General features: G+C 36.8%; 1 long non-coding RNA gene across 19 annotated transcripts in view; it reads left to right on the top strand.

The window, feature by feature from the left end:
- Positions 1-17,852, top strand: part of LOC111750919 (uncharacterized) — a 204,536-nt gene that overhangs the window by 15,769 nt on the left and 170,915 nt on the right. For 15 of the 19 annotated variants that reach the window (XR_010319351.1, XR_010319363.1, XR_010319358.1 and 12 more), the window contains exons 2-5: positions 1,578-1,738; positions 12,119-12,255; positions 15,247-15,354; positions 16,141-16,319. This is a non-coding gene — a long non-coding RNA (uncharacterized LOC111750919). Of the gene's footprint in view, positions 1-1,577; positions 1,739-12,118; positions 12,256-13,644; positions 13,892-15,161; positions 15,355-16,140; positions 16,320-17,852 lie in introns of all 19 variants that reach the window. The other 4 variants (XR_010319365.1, XR_010319366.1, XR_010319355.1 and 1 more) reach the window with 4 other exon arrangements.

Raw genomic sequence — 17,852 nt, forward strand, 5'->3', positions numbered from 1 at the left:
TCTTGCTAAAAGAGGAAATCATACAATTAATCACCTTGATTGTCACAAAGATTGTATGATAAGGTTACAACTAGCTTAAACATCTAGACCTATGCTGATGAAGTTTTATCCTTACTAAAGATTGAAGTTGCGTATTGGAAAAATTTTAATGTGAATAGAAAATCCATCAAGTATGTAACTTCTCAAACTACCCTGTTAATAAGCAATATACTGTGCATTCTTTTAAAAAAAGAATCCTCTCAGAACAAAGAATTATATAAAAAACGATGATAGTTGCCATCAGAGTACATTTCTCCTCATATCAAAAGGTAATGAAAGGAGACGGAAGTGAGTAGACTGATATTCATCTGTGCCTGTAGGAGAAGACTGAGAATTGTTTTATTAAAGAAGAAAGTATATACTAGGAAACTATTAAATTCCATTTTTTATAATCTGAAATGAAGTTGAATATAAGCGTTTATGTGAAAACACTGAAAGATGAATAAGCTGTAATCTTGATGATGGGAAAGTAACAGAGAACAAAAGAAAGGAAGCTAGAGGGAGAATAATCAGAGGAATAACATACCTTATTTCCTAAGAACTTTAGCCAAGCAATAAATCAACTGAAACACTGAAATGTCTAATGTGAATATAGACAGCATTACCTTTAGAGATGATGAGATATTTCAGGGAGGTAATATCTAGCACTATTGTTCATTAGGATGTTCATTTTACTGAGGAAAATATAAGTTCAGAGATGAGTATATTTCTTCCCAAAAAAACTTCAAATCAACCAGTGTCTTAGTAAAAGAAGAAGAGAAAAAACGTAAAAATGTGGATTTATAGTTGCTCTTTCTTCTAAAGGACTCAAAGTTCTTTCTATATCAGTGGCCTTCTCGAGAATAAACAGCTTACTTTTACGGGTAAATTAGGTCTTTCCAAATATTTGAAATCATGTCACTCAGTGACTTATCCATTGAACACTCTGAGATAGGACTAAGGATATTTCTAAAGATGAGCAATTTATACAATATTCTGGGATGTAAATTAAGTTGCAACTGTAGGTAACACTTATTGCTCACCTATTATATATTCTGAACTCTGTTCAAAGAACTTTGCATATGTTAGCTCATTAAATTCTCATGATAATATAAAATAGCCATTGTTGTCACATTATTTTAGCAATGAGGAAAACAAGGCACAGATAGGTTCATGGCTTTCCTAAATCATAGTACCTGGCAAAGTCAAGTTCTGAACCAAAACAATCAGCCTCAGATCTCCTGCCCTTAATTAATCATGACGCCATTCTGCCTCTCCATATATGCTAGAGTTGGTGATAACCTTTTTTTTTTTTTTAATTGAAAAGGAAAGTATTTTCCAAAGCACCTTAAACAGAGTTCTGCAGAAAAGAACAGCTTGCTTGCCCTCAACCAATAACTTGCAAACAGAAAGGAAACTAGTATGAATGACTTATACCAGCCCTAATTTATCCGTGAGTGACTCATGGAGGCTCGACACATTGCGATACCAGACAAAAAAATCATGTGCACCTGCTCAGATTTCCTTGTTCACCTTTTGTTTTTTTTTTCTTTGTCAAGGTTCCATTCCCTTTGTACCATCTCTCACTTCGAGAGCAGCAGCTGAGCAGCTACATGGCGAAACCCAGAAACATGCGGGATTTAGCTCTCCACAGGGTAGTCTTAACCTGCGAGAAGAGAGATAGGAATCAAACAGACAAATCTTCCTTCTTCTCCCGTAGGTAAACTGCTCTGATGTGATTTCTCCTTGCAAATTTACCAGAGAAGTCCTTCAAATGGAATCAGTGCACTTGCTGAATAGCCTGCTGTGTCCCTTCCTTGCTTTCTGTGAAGCAGCCATCACTGTAGGCAAAATACTAGCTTTTGATATTTCTGTCTTCCATTGTCTTATTTCCTCTCTTGTCCTCATACTTAGGTCCCTGGTTAGCACTTCTCCAATGATCACATTTTAATCTTTAGCTCAGAGTCTGCTGCTAGAGGACTGGGGCTTAATAAAATATCTAATCACGTCAATGGATATGAGGTTCCCTTATGCAGGAAGAAGGGGGGATGTTTGTTCAGGAGGCAAACAAATGATCAGTCATTGCTCAAAGTCAGGAAGTGGCAGAGCCCAGATTCATACTCAGATGTATTAAACTCCAAATTCTGTATTCTAAAATACTAAATTGTATTCACATAAAATCATCTGTGATCATTAAACTTTCTCTTATCCAAGTTCGAAGGAAAACAACAGGACCAGGAATTCATTTCATCTGGCTCCTCTCTATCTATAGAAAAAAGACAGAGCCTAGGAACCTTTTCCCTGGGAGGTCTTACCTGCCAATCGTGGTAATTATTTCAAGCCTGAGAGTTTGATGGGCACTTGTCTTTCTCTCCTTAGTTAATAGCAGCAATTAGTGTTCTGTGCTGTACAATAATCTCCTGGGATGAATATCATCTTGATGGTGATGCTTTAGTGCTCCAGGTCACCAGGTATGCCCTCCTGAAGAGTAGGAAACTGAATTATATGTAAAACATGTGCCTTAATTTATAGTCTGAAACAATATTATCAATCAGCCTACTCATGTGGATTACCAATTAGACAGAGGCACTTACTAACAGTGACAGAACTTTATCTTTAATTTCGGACCTAGGATTGTATGCCATTATCTATTTCTATCAACTCCCAGTCAATATTTTCAGACTTATACAGCACCGTAAATTTCAATAAGTGTTACCATCTTTGTGATTGCCAAGTTTGTGACTGTCCAGACAGTAAGGACAGGGTTCTGGGAATTACAGGTAAGTGAAATGAGATTACCATCTAATCAGAAGCAGTGATTTTCTGTCTTAAAGCTGAATAGGTGGAGCACTTTGTAGCCTATGCAAAGTGCAGGTCAGTATGGGACAGGTGGATGGGGATCTGTACAGTCCCAGTGGGTGGTAACAGGCTCCCCTGATTTGTAGGTGCATTGATAACTGAAGTGGGTTTTACCACTGTTCAATATTACCCACGCGAAGGGATTGCTGGGGCAGGGGGGAGGGTAGGTTTCCACTCCTTACAACCACAGCCTCTTTGAGTGTCCAGGGGCCTACACTTTTAAAAAAAAAATCTTTAGGGCCATTAAGAAGGGGATTTCCACTTGAAGCAGTTCATGTAATCTCAACAAGGTCTCTAGGCAAAAGAAAATTTCACATCTGCAGGATAATTCACTCATGATATTCAGCAGAAGTATTGAAAATTCCTATCAAATAATAAGAACAGTTACTGTCAACACAAGTGATGTGTTGGTCACTTGAATGGTAATGGTGAAGTGGCCAGAATTGTCTTGTCTTCCATGTAGATACCGGGGCCTGGTCCCAGAAGGTTCCAGGTCATACCGTGGAGCTGATTTTGATAGATGGATGGTGCATATAGTTGCACAGGTTTTGCTGTCCACAATTTCACGCATCAGTTCTTCCTGATCTTCTCCATATGAATATCTTGTTCTAGTTTCCTTGTCTTACGCCCTATCTACCTTTAACAAATTCAGTTGTCTTCTTCTCTCTGCTCACATAAGATGTATTTTGTGTCCCGAGGGGGTGGGTCAGTTTGGTTTTCCTCTAGTCTCCTTGCAATATTTTGTCACACATACCCTGTCTAACTCTTTTTAAAGAAACTAACTTTTCTCAACTATGCCTCACTTGTGAAAAAAAAAAAAACAAAAACAAACAAAAAACTGACTTTCAATATGTCTCTTTCTAAAGCAAGATTTAAGGCTCTATTTTGGAAGTCAAAAGTGGAACACCAATCTTTCTTTATCATCAGATTTCTCCTCTAGCTAGTCTAATTATTCTCACAACACTGTGAATGCCAAGAAAACAAAGTTTTGCATAGCAAGATGTTTTCTTCTAAGGACTGTAAGATTGGAGACTTCTTATATATGCTGGATAGAGAGAAAATTTGCAAGAGACAGTAATTTTGTGGGAGTAGTTTGGGGTGATGGTGGTGGTGATCTGATCAGAGCTAACATGCTTAGAACATTAAGGTTAATTTCTGCATACATTTTATTTCTTCTCTTCCTACTTGCTTCCTTTATTTCCCGTATAATATACTAGCAATTTTTCTCTAATTCTCCCAAGAATATCCCCTTGCACTAGCCTGTTCATCCTCCATATCATCTCAAAACCTCTGATCTGCCCTAAATTATCACTCTTGCCTTTTTCCTTTCATGTTGTTCCTTTTGACTGAACTTACACTCCTTCTTCTCGATCTATTATGATCTTAATCATCTTATTTGAATGAGCAACAGAGGAAAGGGCCTTTGTCTACCTTATTTGTATTATACTCCAAATCCCTAGAATGAAGCCTAGCCAGCACAAGCCCTCAGTAAATACTTGTTGGATCAATAAATTAATATTTCAGACTAGAGATTTTACCCAGTCTCCTTTAGGAAACACACCTAAGCATTCATACAAACTGCCTGATTTTCTCCAAAGGAAAATGTCTGAACAACCACTTATAATGGCACTTGTTCATTCATTATTTTATATATGTATGTATATATATATATATATATGTATGTATTATATTTTATCATATACAACATGCTCGGCTGCTAACCATAAGATTGGTGGTTCAAACCCCACCACGGGCACTTCAGAAGGAAGATCTGGCAATCTACTTCTAAAAAATCAGCCTTTGAAAATGCTATGCAGCACAGTTCTATTCTGACACATATGGAGTTGCCATGAGTGGAAGCAGACTCGACAGCAACTGCCCTACCAAAGGCCTTCCAGAAAGTCTGCACCAATTTTTGCCGCATTCGAGCGTCTTCACACCCCAGTGGCACAACAGTTAAGCGCTCAGTGGCTAACCAAAAAGTTGGCAGTTCGAACCCACCGAGTGGCTCCATGTGAGAAAGACCGTGGAAAGAGACAATGGAAAAGCTCAATATCATCAGTCAAAACAAGGCCAGGGGTCAACTGTGGAACAGACCATCATTTGCTTAAATGCAAGTTCTAGTTGAAAGTGAAAAAAATTAGAACAAGTCCACAAGAGCCAAAGTACAACCTTAAGTATATTCCACCTGAATTTAGAGACCATCTCAAGAATAGATCTGACGTGTGTGTGAACATGTATATATGTTCCATATATATACATATATGGAAACCTTGGTGATATAATAGTTAAAAGCCACGGCTGCTAACCAAAACGTTGGCAGTTCAAATCAACCAAGCACTCCTTGAAAACCCTGTGGGGCAGTTCTACTCTGTACTGTAGGGTCGCTCTGAGTCGGAATCAACTGAACGGCAATGATCTATATACATATGTGTGTGTGTGTCTATATATACATACATGCACACATATATACATATATGCATGTATAAACTTGTGTGTGTGTGCAGAATAGGTCTATCAAGAATTACTCTATAAAATACTCTCATAAAGGGAAATACTATGGACTTCAGGAGCCCTATTGGCACAATGGTTAAGTATTTGGCTGCTAACTGAAAGGTCAGTGGTTCGAATCCACCAGTGGCTCTGCAAGGAAAATACCTGGGAATCTGCTCCTGTAGAGATTTCAGACTGAGAAACCCTATGGGGCAGTTCTACTCTGTCATGTAGGGTCATTATGAGCCTGAATTGACTTAACAGCAACACAATAACAACATAAATTAGAGATATTATGCACTTAAACACCACTTTCAAAGACTAAATTGTATGAAGAAATAAGCGTCATGCTTAACGTGTTTACATAAGTTCCTTTCACTCTGCATCTGCAGACATAACAGTCACACATGCACACCGCCACACTAGATGTCGTGGGGTCTTTGGAGAAAGAGATCTACATATTCTTTGCTGTTTTCTTCAAAGTGCTGTACCTAATACTTATTTTTCATATACAAAGGAGATAGAAACCCAGATTTGTAGCTTTGAAAAATTTTTAAAAAACTAACTCACAACTAATACATGAGAATTCTTTCTATAACATGCATTAATAAATCTGTTTATTAAATATATGATTATTACGGCCAAAGTGTTATGTTAACAGCCAAAAAAATCTAAATGATAGTTGTGTGATTCTAGAGATGATGATGAGAATGTTGAAACATATATTTACATTTTTCACAAGTATTTTCAAGCAATTAATGCTAAATAGCAATTTTAGAAATTTGTGATAAGTACAATTTTGTGCTTTGGTATGCTGATTATTATTATTGATATCTGCAGTGCCTGATTACCCAGGGAACCGATTGCCTAAGTAGTGTTTGTTATCTCAGTGATCAGAAATTCATCAAACAGCAAATACCTGTTGCCATTAAGTCCATTGTACCTCATAGAAATACTGGTTGTTTTTTAGAGTAAAGATCTGAATGGAATTTGAAAAAGTTTATTACATTTTATAACTCATATTAAACATATTAAACTGAATATAATCCAGTCAGTCTTTGAGTTATAGAAGTTTTGGTGAAGAAGTGTAGATAGGGAAACCTGTTGAACAAACAGCATGAGGATGCAGTCAGCCAAATCCAGAATGTGAGGAAATCCAGAGAGTGGTTTCTTCAAAAAATAAATGGCTTAAAAAGGGAAAGCTGCTGACGACTAACAGAGACTTAATAGACATATTGACAAATGTCGTGTGTTGTTGCGTACCATCGAGTCGATTCTGACTCGTAACCACTGTATAGGACAGAGTAAAACTGCCCCATAGGGTTTCCTAGGCTGTAATCTTTACAGGAGCAGATAGCTAGGTCTTTCCTTCTATGGAGTGGCTTGGGATTCAAACCACTGACCTTCAGGTTAGCAGTCCCGCTCTTAACCATTGTGCCAGCAGAGCTCTTGACAAATGCTGTAAGTTGAACTTTACTTTTTGAAATAAAAAACAATGAAAAAGTATATATTTAATTTAAAAAAGCAGGGAAAACTTATTTTCAGATGGCATTAAGGAATTATTGCTAACATTTGCTAAATTTGAAAATGGTACTATGGTTTTTATTTTTCTAAAAGTGTCTTTTAGAAATGCATGTTCTTGTTAGGTGCTTTCAAGTCAGTTCCAGCTCATAGCAACCGTATGTACAGCAGAACTAAACACTCCCAGATTCTGAGCCATCCTCACAATTGTTGTTATTCTTGAGCCCATTCTTGCAACCACTGTGTCAATCTATCTCATCATTGACAGTCTTCCTCTTTTTCACTGGCTCTCTACCCTATCAAGCATGATGTCCTTCTCCAGGAACTGATCCCTTCTGACATGTCCAAAACATGCGAGACATAGTCTTGCCATCCTTGCTTCTAGGGAGCATTCTGGTTGTACTTATTCTAAGACAGATTTGTTTATTCTTTTGGCAGTCCATGGTATATTCAATATTCTTCCCCAGCACCACAATTTAAAGGCATCAATTCTTCTTCAGTCTTCCTTACTCATCATCCAGCTTTCAAATGCATACGAAGCCATTGAAAACATCATGGCTTAGGTCAGGCACACCTTAGTGTTCAAGGTGACGTTTTTACTTTTCAACACTTTAAAGAAGCTTTTTGCAGCAGATTTGCCCAATGCAATGCATCTGTTGATTTCTTGGCTGCTGCTTCCATGGCTGTTGATTGTGGATCCAAGTAAAATGAAATCCTTGACAACTTCAATCTTTTCTCCGTTTATCATTATTGGTCCACTTGTGAGGATTTTTGTTTTCTTTACGTTGAGATGTAATCCATACTGAAGGTAGTGGTCTTTGATCTTCATCAGTAAGTGCTTCAAGTCCTTTTCACTTTCAGCAAGCAAGGTTGTGTCATCTGCATAAAGCAGATTGTTAATGAGCCTCCCACCAATCCTGATACCCCCTTCTTTTTTGTATAGTCCAGCTTCTCGGACTGCTCAGCATACAGATGGAATAGGTATGGTGAAAGGATACAACCCTGACGGACGCCTTTCCTGACTTAAAACCATGCAGTATCCCCTTGTTCTGTTGGAAAGACTACTTGATCTAGGTACATGTCCATCATGAGCACAATGAAGTGTTCTGGACATCCCATTCTTTACAATGTTATCTATAATTTGTTATGATTTTTTTACCCATTAGAATTTCTTTGCATAGTCAATAAAACACAGGCAATCATCCTTCTGGTATTCTCTGCTTTCAGCCAGTATCCATCCAACATCAGCAATGATATCCCTCCTTCCAAGCCCTCTTCTGAATTCAGCTTAAATCTCTAGCGGTTCTCTGTTGATACACTGCTGCAACTCCTTTGAACGATCTTCAGAAAAATATTACTTGTGTGTGATATTAAAGGAAACCCTTGTGGAGTAGTGGTTAAGTGCTACGGCTGCTAACCAAAATATCGACAGTTCAAATCCACCAGGCTCTACTGGGAAACTCTATAGGGCAGTTCTACTCTCTCCTATAGGGTCACTATGAGTCAGAATCGATTCGACAGCAATGGGTTTGGTTTTTTGGTGATAGTAATGGTATTGTTTGATAATTTATGCATTTGGTTGTACCACTTTTCTTGCGAAAAGCGTAAATATGTGTCTCTTCCAACGGGTTGGCCAGGTAGCTGTCTTCCAAGTTTCTTGGCATAGATGAATGAGCACTTCCAGTGCTGCGTCCATTTGTTGAAACATATCAGTTGGCATCCCCTCAGTTCCTGGGGCTTTGTTTTTTTACCAATGCTTTCAGTGCTGATTGGACCTCTTCCTTCAGTACCGTTGGGTCCTGATTATATGCTACCTCCTGAACTGGTTGAATGTTGACCAATTCTTTGTGGTACAGTGACTGTGTATTCCTTCCATCTTCTTTTGATGCTTCCCTGCATCATTTAATATTTTCCCATAGAATCCTTCAATATTGCAGCTCAAGGCTTGAATTTTTTCTTCAGTTCTCTCAGCTTGAGATATGATGTCCTTGATGTCATTCCACAACTTGTCTGGTCTTCGTTCATTAGTGTTCAATGTGTCAAATCTGTTCTTGAGATGATCTCTAAATTCAGGTGGAATATGCTCAAGGTCATACTCTGGCTCTCATAGATTTGTTCTGATTTCCTTCAGTTTCAACTTGAATGTGAGCAAATGGTGGCCTGTTCCACAGTCAGCCCTAGGCCTTGTTCTGACTGATAATGTTGAGCTATTCCGTCATCTCTTTCCACTGGTGTAGTCGATTTGATACCTGTGTGTTCCGTCTGGTTAGATCCACGTGTATACTTGCTGTTAGTGTTGGTGAAAAAAATGTATTTGCAATGAAGAATCCATTGGTCTTGCAAAATTCTGTCATGTGATCTTTAGCATCATTTCTATCTCCAAAGCCATATTTCCCAGCTACTAATCCTTCTTTGTCTTCAGCTTTCCCATTCCAATCACCAGTAATTATCAATGCATTCTGATTGCATGTTTGATCAATTTCAGACAGCAGAAGTTGGTAAAAATCTTCAGTTTCTTCATCTTTGGCCTTAGTGGTTGGTGCAAAAATTTGAATAACAGTCGTATTAACTGGTCTCCCTTGTAGACGTGTGGATATTATCCTATCACTGACAGCACTGTACTTCAGGATAGATCTTGAAATGTTCTTTTTGACAATGAAAGCAATGTCATGCCTCTTCAATTTGTCATTCCCAGCATAGTAGACCATATGATTGTCTGATTCAAAATGACCAATACCAGTCCATTTCAGCTCACTAATGCCTAGGTTATCAAAGTTTATGCTTTCCATTTCATTTTTGACAATTTCCAATTTTCCTAGATTCATACTTTGTGCATTCCACTTTCTTATTTTTAATGGATATTTGCAGCTATTTCTTCTCATTTTGAGTTGTGCCACATCAGCAAATGGTCCCCAAAACTTGACTCCATCCACGTCATTAAGGTCACTCTACTTTGAGGAGGCAGCTCTTCCCCAGTCATATTTTGACTGCCTTCTAACCTGAGGGGCACATCTGACGTTATATCAGACGATGTTCTGGTGTTATTCATAAGGTTTTCACTGGTTAATTCTTTTTGGAAGTAGACCACTGGGCACATCTTCCTTCTTATAAATGCATACTGAAGTATTTATGGGTGAAGTGATGTACCTAGGATAAGCTTTTAGATGCTCTAGAAAAACCTATATAGATACATATGTATACATAAACCAAAACAAAAAGCATACATACAAATTGATTACTTCATTATATTGCACCATAATTTCAAATGTCATATCAAAAATTGTCTTTTCTAGTAAGAAGTCATCCCCAGATGGAATTCTTGTAGAAAAGAAGGCTCATCGTGCTCCTTGTGACTGTATTTATAACTGCTGTTTCTAACTTAGGGCCATGTGTAAAAAAGCATTTAGCACAGAGAATTTTCTTAAGAATATAATAGAATGTAACTCACAGCTTTGAATGCTAAAACAGGTCAACCCATTTAACCAATGCAACAAATACAAAGTGCTTGAAAATGGGCTATGCAGGAACAATACCCTTAAAATGTTTTATTTTTCCTTTACATTTTAGAGAATCTGCAATCTAGATTATAACTAAATATATAGAGCCTCCAGCCATAATATAACAACTGAAAATATGTCATGTATTTGTTCTTTTAACCAAGCTTCGTTTGATATATACTTTTAAAAATAAAATTATTTTTGTGTAGGAAATAATGATACCTTTACTAATAAAATAAAGAAAAAGGCATTAATACAAGATTAATTCATCATAAGAAGTCCCTAATTGTAAATTTTAATTAAAAAAATCAGATAGTCTACAGTCTAGTAAAGGCATCTGGATAAATTGTTGACAGAGCCCTACACAGGAAGCTCAACTTTGTCACGGCTTATCAATGTTACTCACTATTATTTTAAGACTAGATCTTCTCTCAAAATTATACTGTTAACTATCACCAAACTGAATCCAGCAAAACTAGATGGTGCCCGGCTACCATCATTGACTGCTCTGACAGGGATCACAATAGAGGGTCCCAGACAGAGCTGGAGAAAAATGTAGAATAAAATTCTAACTCAAAACAAAGACCAGACTTGCTGGCCTGACGGAGACTAGAGAAACCCTGAGGGTATGGCTCCCGGGTACCCTTTCAGCGCAATAATGAGGCCACTCCTGCGGTTCACCCTTCCGCCAAACCTGCCCATGGAACAAAGCAGGACTGAAAGGGTGCACCAGTCCTGGGACAGGGACTGCAAGGCAAGAGGGAACAGGAAAACTGGTAATAGGGAATCCAGGGCTGTCGGGGGAGAGTGTTGACATGCCGTGGGGTAGTTAATGTCATAGAAAAATGTGTGGACTCTTTGATGAGAAACTAGCTTGTTCTATAAACCATCTAAAGTACAATTTTTTTTAAAAAAAGGACACAAGACAAAAAAAAATAAATCAATTTGCATTGTTTTGATTTAAAAATATTATGCTGTTAAAGTCACACAGATCTAAATGAAAAGGTTATGTTAGTGTCAATCACGGTTCCTCATTTCCCACCCTCGATGTCATACATCTTAACCAGATTTCCATTCTGACTTATGAAGTGTTAACCACTATAGGAAGTGACATTCTGTTGTAAACAACCAGAAAACTAGAAAAAATATACAGCACTTTTTCCAACATTAGACAATAGACTCCATAAGTATGGTCTCTTAGATAAAAAGAATATACAACATGAGCTCTATGATTGTGAGGAGGGGAGGAAGAGTTAAAAAAGATGACAGAAATCCTACTGAGTTATGGATTCAGAGATCAGAGTTCAGGGAGGCCAAGGTGGCTAGTTTGGGGAAGAGGAAGTTAGAGAGAGAGAACTTTGTAAATCTGCAGAGGGATACCTTCAAATTTTGGGCTGCACACTAATCTGCACATCTGTGGCTGGAGACCACACGAGGGTAAGAAAGAATCATGAAAAAGCACAGGGCAAACAGTTCCCAAAGCTCACACATGGCTAGGAAGAAGCCATCTTTTTCATCAGCCAGGGAGGAAAGATGTCTTAATACAGAAAATGCATCTGGTACAATATTCAGAAGCATATTCATTCACTCATTCATTGGGAAGAGTTTGCGGAGAATTGCTGTTATCTTTTTCCTTAAATGTGTAGCAAAAGTCACCAGTGAAAAGATCTGTGACCTGTACCTGGAGTCTTCTTTACGAGACGTCTTGTTTTGTTTTGCTTTGTTTTTAGTACGGTTCCAGTTACTTTAACTGATATGGTGCTATTCCGGAAATCTATTTCCTTCTGAGTGATCTTGGATGATTTTTATCTGCCAGGAATGGATCCATTTCATAGAAGTTGCTGAACTTACTGGCATAAAGTTGTTGGTAATATTCCTTTACTTTTTTAGTCAATTAATATCAGTAGATTATGAAGTGAGGTTACCCCCCTCATTCTTAATATTGATAATCTGTGTGTTATGTTTAAGTTTCTTTTTCCTTATCACTCTGGCTAGAGTATCGTCAATTTTATTGATCTTCCAGAGAAGGCAGTATGTGATTTCCTTGATTATTTTTGTTTTTATATTCCATTGATTTCCACTTTGATCTTTATTATAGCCTTTCTTCTGGTTACTTTGAGTTTACTTTGTTCTTCTTTTCCTAGTTTTTAAAGGTAGAATCTGAAGTTATTGTTTTGAGACGTTTCTTCTTTTTAACATATGTTTTTAGTGCTGGAAATTTTCCCCTAAATACTGCTATGGCAAACAAACAAAAAAAAAAAACCAAACCCATTGCTGTCAAGGTGACCCTGACTCATAGCGACCCTAGAAGAGAGAGTAGAACTGCTCCATAGGGTTTCCAAGGAGTGGCTGATGGATTTAAACTGCCAACCCTTTGCGAAACAGCCACAGCACACCATAGCTCTTCACTACGGCACCACCAGGACTCCAGCATCCCCAAAACGGTGTTATATTGTTTTTATTCAGTTTGAAATACTTTCTTGTTTTTGCTTTTTCTGATTTCTTTTTTTAATCCATGATTATTTAGAAGTAAGGTATTTAGTTTTCATGCATTTGGGAATTTGCCAAAGATTTCCCCACTAATGATGTTATTGTAATTCCATCATGTTGACAAAAAATCCTTTGATTTGATTCATTTTGGACTATTTAGACTTCTTTTATGTCTCAAATATGGTCTACCTTTTTAAAACGTTTGATGTGCATATGCTGTTGCTTGTTGGAATGGTCTGTGAGGGCCAAGATCAAGTCTTTTTTTTTTTTTTAAGTCACATTCGAGAAACATATTTTTAAAGCTAGTTTCCCCTTGGTTGATATCTAACTTGTTTTGGAAATTTTTTAATTATACAAAGGCTTCAGTAAGAAAAAAAAAATTGTACATCTTCAAGGTTTTGGATAATGAATTGTTTTCTTATAGCTGTTGTAACAAAAAACCACACACTTACTAAGTTAAAACAACAGAAATTTATTCTCTTAGGTTCTGAAGGCCACAAGTTTGAAATAGGTCAATGAGGCTAAAATAAAGGGACACACTCCATCCAGAGGCTTTCAGAGACAATTCGTTCCTGCCTTGTCCAGCCTCTGGTGGCTGCTGGCAATTCTTGGTTCTGTGGCCACATCGCTCTGATCTCTGCCTCCACGTCACATTGCGTTCTCTCTTTTGTAGTTGGAACTCCTTCTGCTTCCCTGTTATATGGATACTTGTGATTATATTTGTGTCCCTCTGTATAATACAGAATAACCTCTCCATCTCACTCAGGATCTGTAACTTTATCACATCCGCAAGGTCCTCTTTTTTTTATAACATTCACGGATTCCAAGGACTAGGCTGTGGACATCTGAGGACTGGGCATTATCCAGCCTACAAAAGGTGATACAGCTACAACAGCCTATGAAGGAATGAAAATTTCTTAGTCAAATACTGGCAAATTCTCCTTCAAAAGGTTACAGTCATTGACAATACCATATAATGCATCGGTCTCTATTTCCCTACAACCTCATCAACAGTAAGTGATTTCAAAGAGTTTAGTCTTTGCCAATCAGAGAACTGAAAAACCTTATTATATTCTTATAAAATGTAAAATTCTCTCATTGTGAATTGGTTAAACTCATACTTTGTCTTCTGATTTTGAAATTATGCATAAGAGTTACTTTAGTTAGTGATTTTTTTCCTCTCGGCCTCCACCTGCCCTTGTAGTCATCAAAGTTTGTTTTTTTTCTGTGTGTAAACTTTTTCTTGGGCTGTTATAATAGTGGTCTCACAATATTTGTCCTTTCGTGATTGACTTATTTCACTAAGCATAATGCCCTTCAGATTCATCCATGTTTTGAGATACTTCACAGATTCATCATTTTTGTGACACATTGCAGGGACCATAAATATTCATCTAAAACATTAAAAAAATATTCTACATTCTAAGAAAAAAATTTGCATGTATTTTCTACTTTTTTTTTTTTTAGAATATCAACCCTCAATTTGTCTGCAGTTTACTAATGTTCATGTAATTTTGTGTACTTTTACTTCAAGACATCCTATTGTTATTCAGAATTTCCCTTTTATCATTTTAACATCTTTACTATTTAAAAAGTTTAATATTTAATTTAATTTTATTAGCCTTGGTTCTATTTTGATATTTTTTTCTATCCTTTGATTTTTAATATATTTAGGTCTTTGTGTCTAAGGTGTGTCTCTCATAGACAGGATGTTGATGGGTCATTTTTTTTTTTTTTTTTTTTTATCTATTCTGCCACTCTGTCTCTTTACAGGTACATTTAAGCCATTTATATTCAGTGTGATTATCGATAGGTATGAGTTTGTTACTGTCATATCGTGCTTTTGTGTGTGTGTGTGTGTGGTAATGATGATTTCTTTGCTCTTCTTGCTTTCCTGTGCTGAGTTCTTTTGTTTGTGGATTTTCTTTCATTATTATAGATTTTATGTCTACTGAGTCTTAGTGTGTTTCTTCTTCTCTGTTCTCATGAGTAGATTGGTTAACTTTCTTTGTGGATACCTTGAAATTTACCCTTATCTTCCTAAGTGTGAACCAGTCTTTTCTTACTTGATATTGCCTTGCCTTGCTCTCCTTATGAAAGTTCTGTAATTACACCATTTATTCCCCCTTTTATTGTTTTGACATCATCATTTATAGGTTGACATCTCTGTTTCCCTGTTTTAAGTCTTTTGGCTTTGTTTTATTATTGAGAGTTATCTAATTATTTATCCCTTTGTTTGATGCTTAGGGTTCCAAGACTGACATTTTTATCTGTTTTCTTTAGTTTTTCAGGTTTTGCTGCAGACAGACAGCATGGCGCATCTGTCTAGGACACCATGTTCACTCCACTTTCTCTTCCTCCAATCTAGATGGCACATTCTTCTTGATATAGTCCAACCTTTCAGATTACTTGCTCAGCATGCCGATTGAATAAGTATGGTGAAAGGATACACCCCTGACACACATCTCTCCTGATTGTAAGATATACATTATCCCCTTGTTCTGTTCAAAGAACTGCCTCTTGGTCTATGTACAGATTCAACATGAGCACAATTAAGTGTTCTGTAATTCTCATTCTTCATAATGTTAGCCATAATTTCTTAGGATTCACACAAATGTCTTTGCATAGTCAGTAAAATGTAGATAAACATCTTTCTGGTGTTCTCTACTTTCAGCCAAGATCCATTTGACATCAACAAAAATATCCCTCATTACACGTCCTCTTCTGAATCCAGCTTGAATTTCTGCCAGTTCCCTGTTGATGTACTGCTGCAACAATTTTTGAATTATCTTCAACAAAATTTTACTTGCATGTGATATTAATGATAATGTTTCATAATTTCTATGTTCTGTTGGATCACATTTTTTGGAATGGGCACGAATATGAATCTCTTCTTTCTACATATATTTTTCCCCAAAATTAATTAACTGAGGAATAGAATGCAGTCTCACAACCTGATTGATACTTTCTTAATTTCTGAAAGAAAGTCACTGGAAATGCTAAGTTCTGTTAAGATGTGATGTTGCGTGTGTGTGTGTGTGTGCATTGTCAGTAAGAACTTAAAAGGATACAAGAAAAATCTTGGAAAATGGAGGAAAGGGAGTTCTTTACATGTAGTAATAGAAAATTTAGCAAACACTGCTACCTGTAGTAACTGTCATAGACAGTAGGTCATTTCTGAGATTAGGCTATTAAAAACATTGAGCTATATTTTTTCTATGTCATTTTACTATCTTTCTCTCTTTGACCTCTTACTTTGGAGGAAGCCAGCAAACTCATGGGGAGGAGAACTAAGGAAAGACCCACTTTGCAAGGAGTTGAAGCCTCTTGCCAATATCTGCAGGTGTGAGATTAGGAGCAAATCCTCCAGGTCCAGGCAGGCTTTCAGATGATCACATTCCTGGATGGCCTCATGACAGACTCTGAGACTGAACCACCCAGGTGAGCATACCCTGTTTCCTAACCCTCAGAAACTAAGATAATCAATATTTGTTGTCTTCAGTTACCAGGTTTTGAATTAATTTTTTATACAGCAATAGAAAACTTACACAGTGTGTGAGTAGACAGAGAAGACTAAAAAGCTATCAGGAAAAGAAAATATTGAGTGAAATTATCATGGAAAAAGGGGAAATTATTTTATCCTGCAATGTTGGTTATCCTGTTCACATAAACAATCATTTCTTCAGTGTCTGATTCTTGACAAAGTGCCAGGGAGCTAGAGACTTAATGCTTTTGTATAAGTTATGATCTAAAAATGCACCCATCTGCCTGCCTTCCCTCCTCTGCTTTCTTCCTTCTTTTTCCTTTCTTCCTTCCTTCCTTTCATGTCTTTGTTTTATCAACGGTATTTCTCTATTTTGGTCAAGTATTAAATAGAATGCAGTCTCTTGACAGCAATCCTGCCAGTAAGTTCTGGAAGGAAGTGAGCCCAAATGATGCAACACTAATTCAAAAACCCAAAATAAGAAACATTATTAAAAGCATTTGACATACAGCGAAGGAAAAAGAAAAGCTATGGAAATCATATTTTTATAAACATAATAGATTTCATATAAATTTAATTAAAATTCAGGTGGTGAGATTAAGTCATATATTAAAAAGATATACATGTGCTCTTTTAATTGAGCAGCCATTTGGCCATATTTCATTTCTACTTACTTGTGTCAAAATGTGTTTGGTGATGTGACATGTAGTCTGTTACGTGTTTATAGACACAAAATGATTAACTCATTAGGAACTCCGGAGTGCTGTGGGGTCTTGCAAATGACTATGCACAGTAGCTTAGAATCCACAGTGCAAAGAAAAAATGGGTTGAATATGTGATGTGGAATGACAATATAGCTCCCTGGAAGCTGCTGGAAGAGAGTCCTCTCAATAAATCAGAAATCTGATATGTTGCCTAGAATATATAAACTTTTTTAGAAGGATAATCAAATAGATTTTAAGAGAATCTTTTCCTTTGTGAAAACTTCTCTTAAAAGAAATCAAATAACATTGGCCGTTAAAGACAAATAATGTGACCCAGGCATATCTCTGCATATATACATGCATGTTAAGCATTTGACTACTAGCTGAAAGATTGATGGTTAGAACTCATCCAGAAGTGCCTCAAAAAAACGTTCTGGCAATCTGCTTCCAAATGGTCATAGCCTTGAAAACTGTATGGAGCAGTACCACTCTGACACACATGGGTTGCCGTGAGTCAGAATTAACCCCATGGCCACTAACAACAGCAACAAGGACCTATGTGTATGTGAATAAACACATATATAAAGACACAGATTTATACATGTATATTAAATATCTGTGATACAGTAGAATTTATTTAATGAAGGTATGCATTTTCCTGTTAAAATTATAGTTTTGAAGTATTTACGTGAGAAAACTTTGAGAATATTCCCCTCAATGTAAGTGTGGAATCAAAGTTATTTTCTTCTTGAAAATGCTAAGCAACATCTGTTATGAATTTTTTGA

This window comes from Loxodonta africana, chromosome 25 (assembly GCF_030014295.1).
Source record: "Loxodonta africana isolate mLoxAfr1 chromosome 25, mLoxAfr1.hap2, whole genome shotgun sequence".
Taxonomy (NCBI): domain Eukaryota; kingdom Metazoa; phylum Chordata; class Mammalia; order Proboscidea; family Elephantidae; genus Loxodonta; species Loxodonta africana.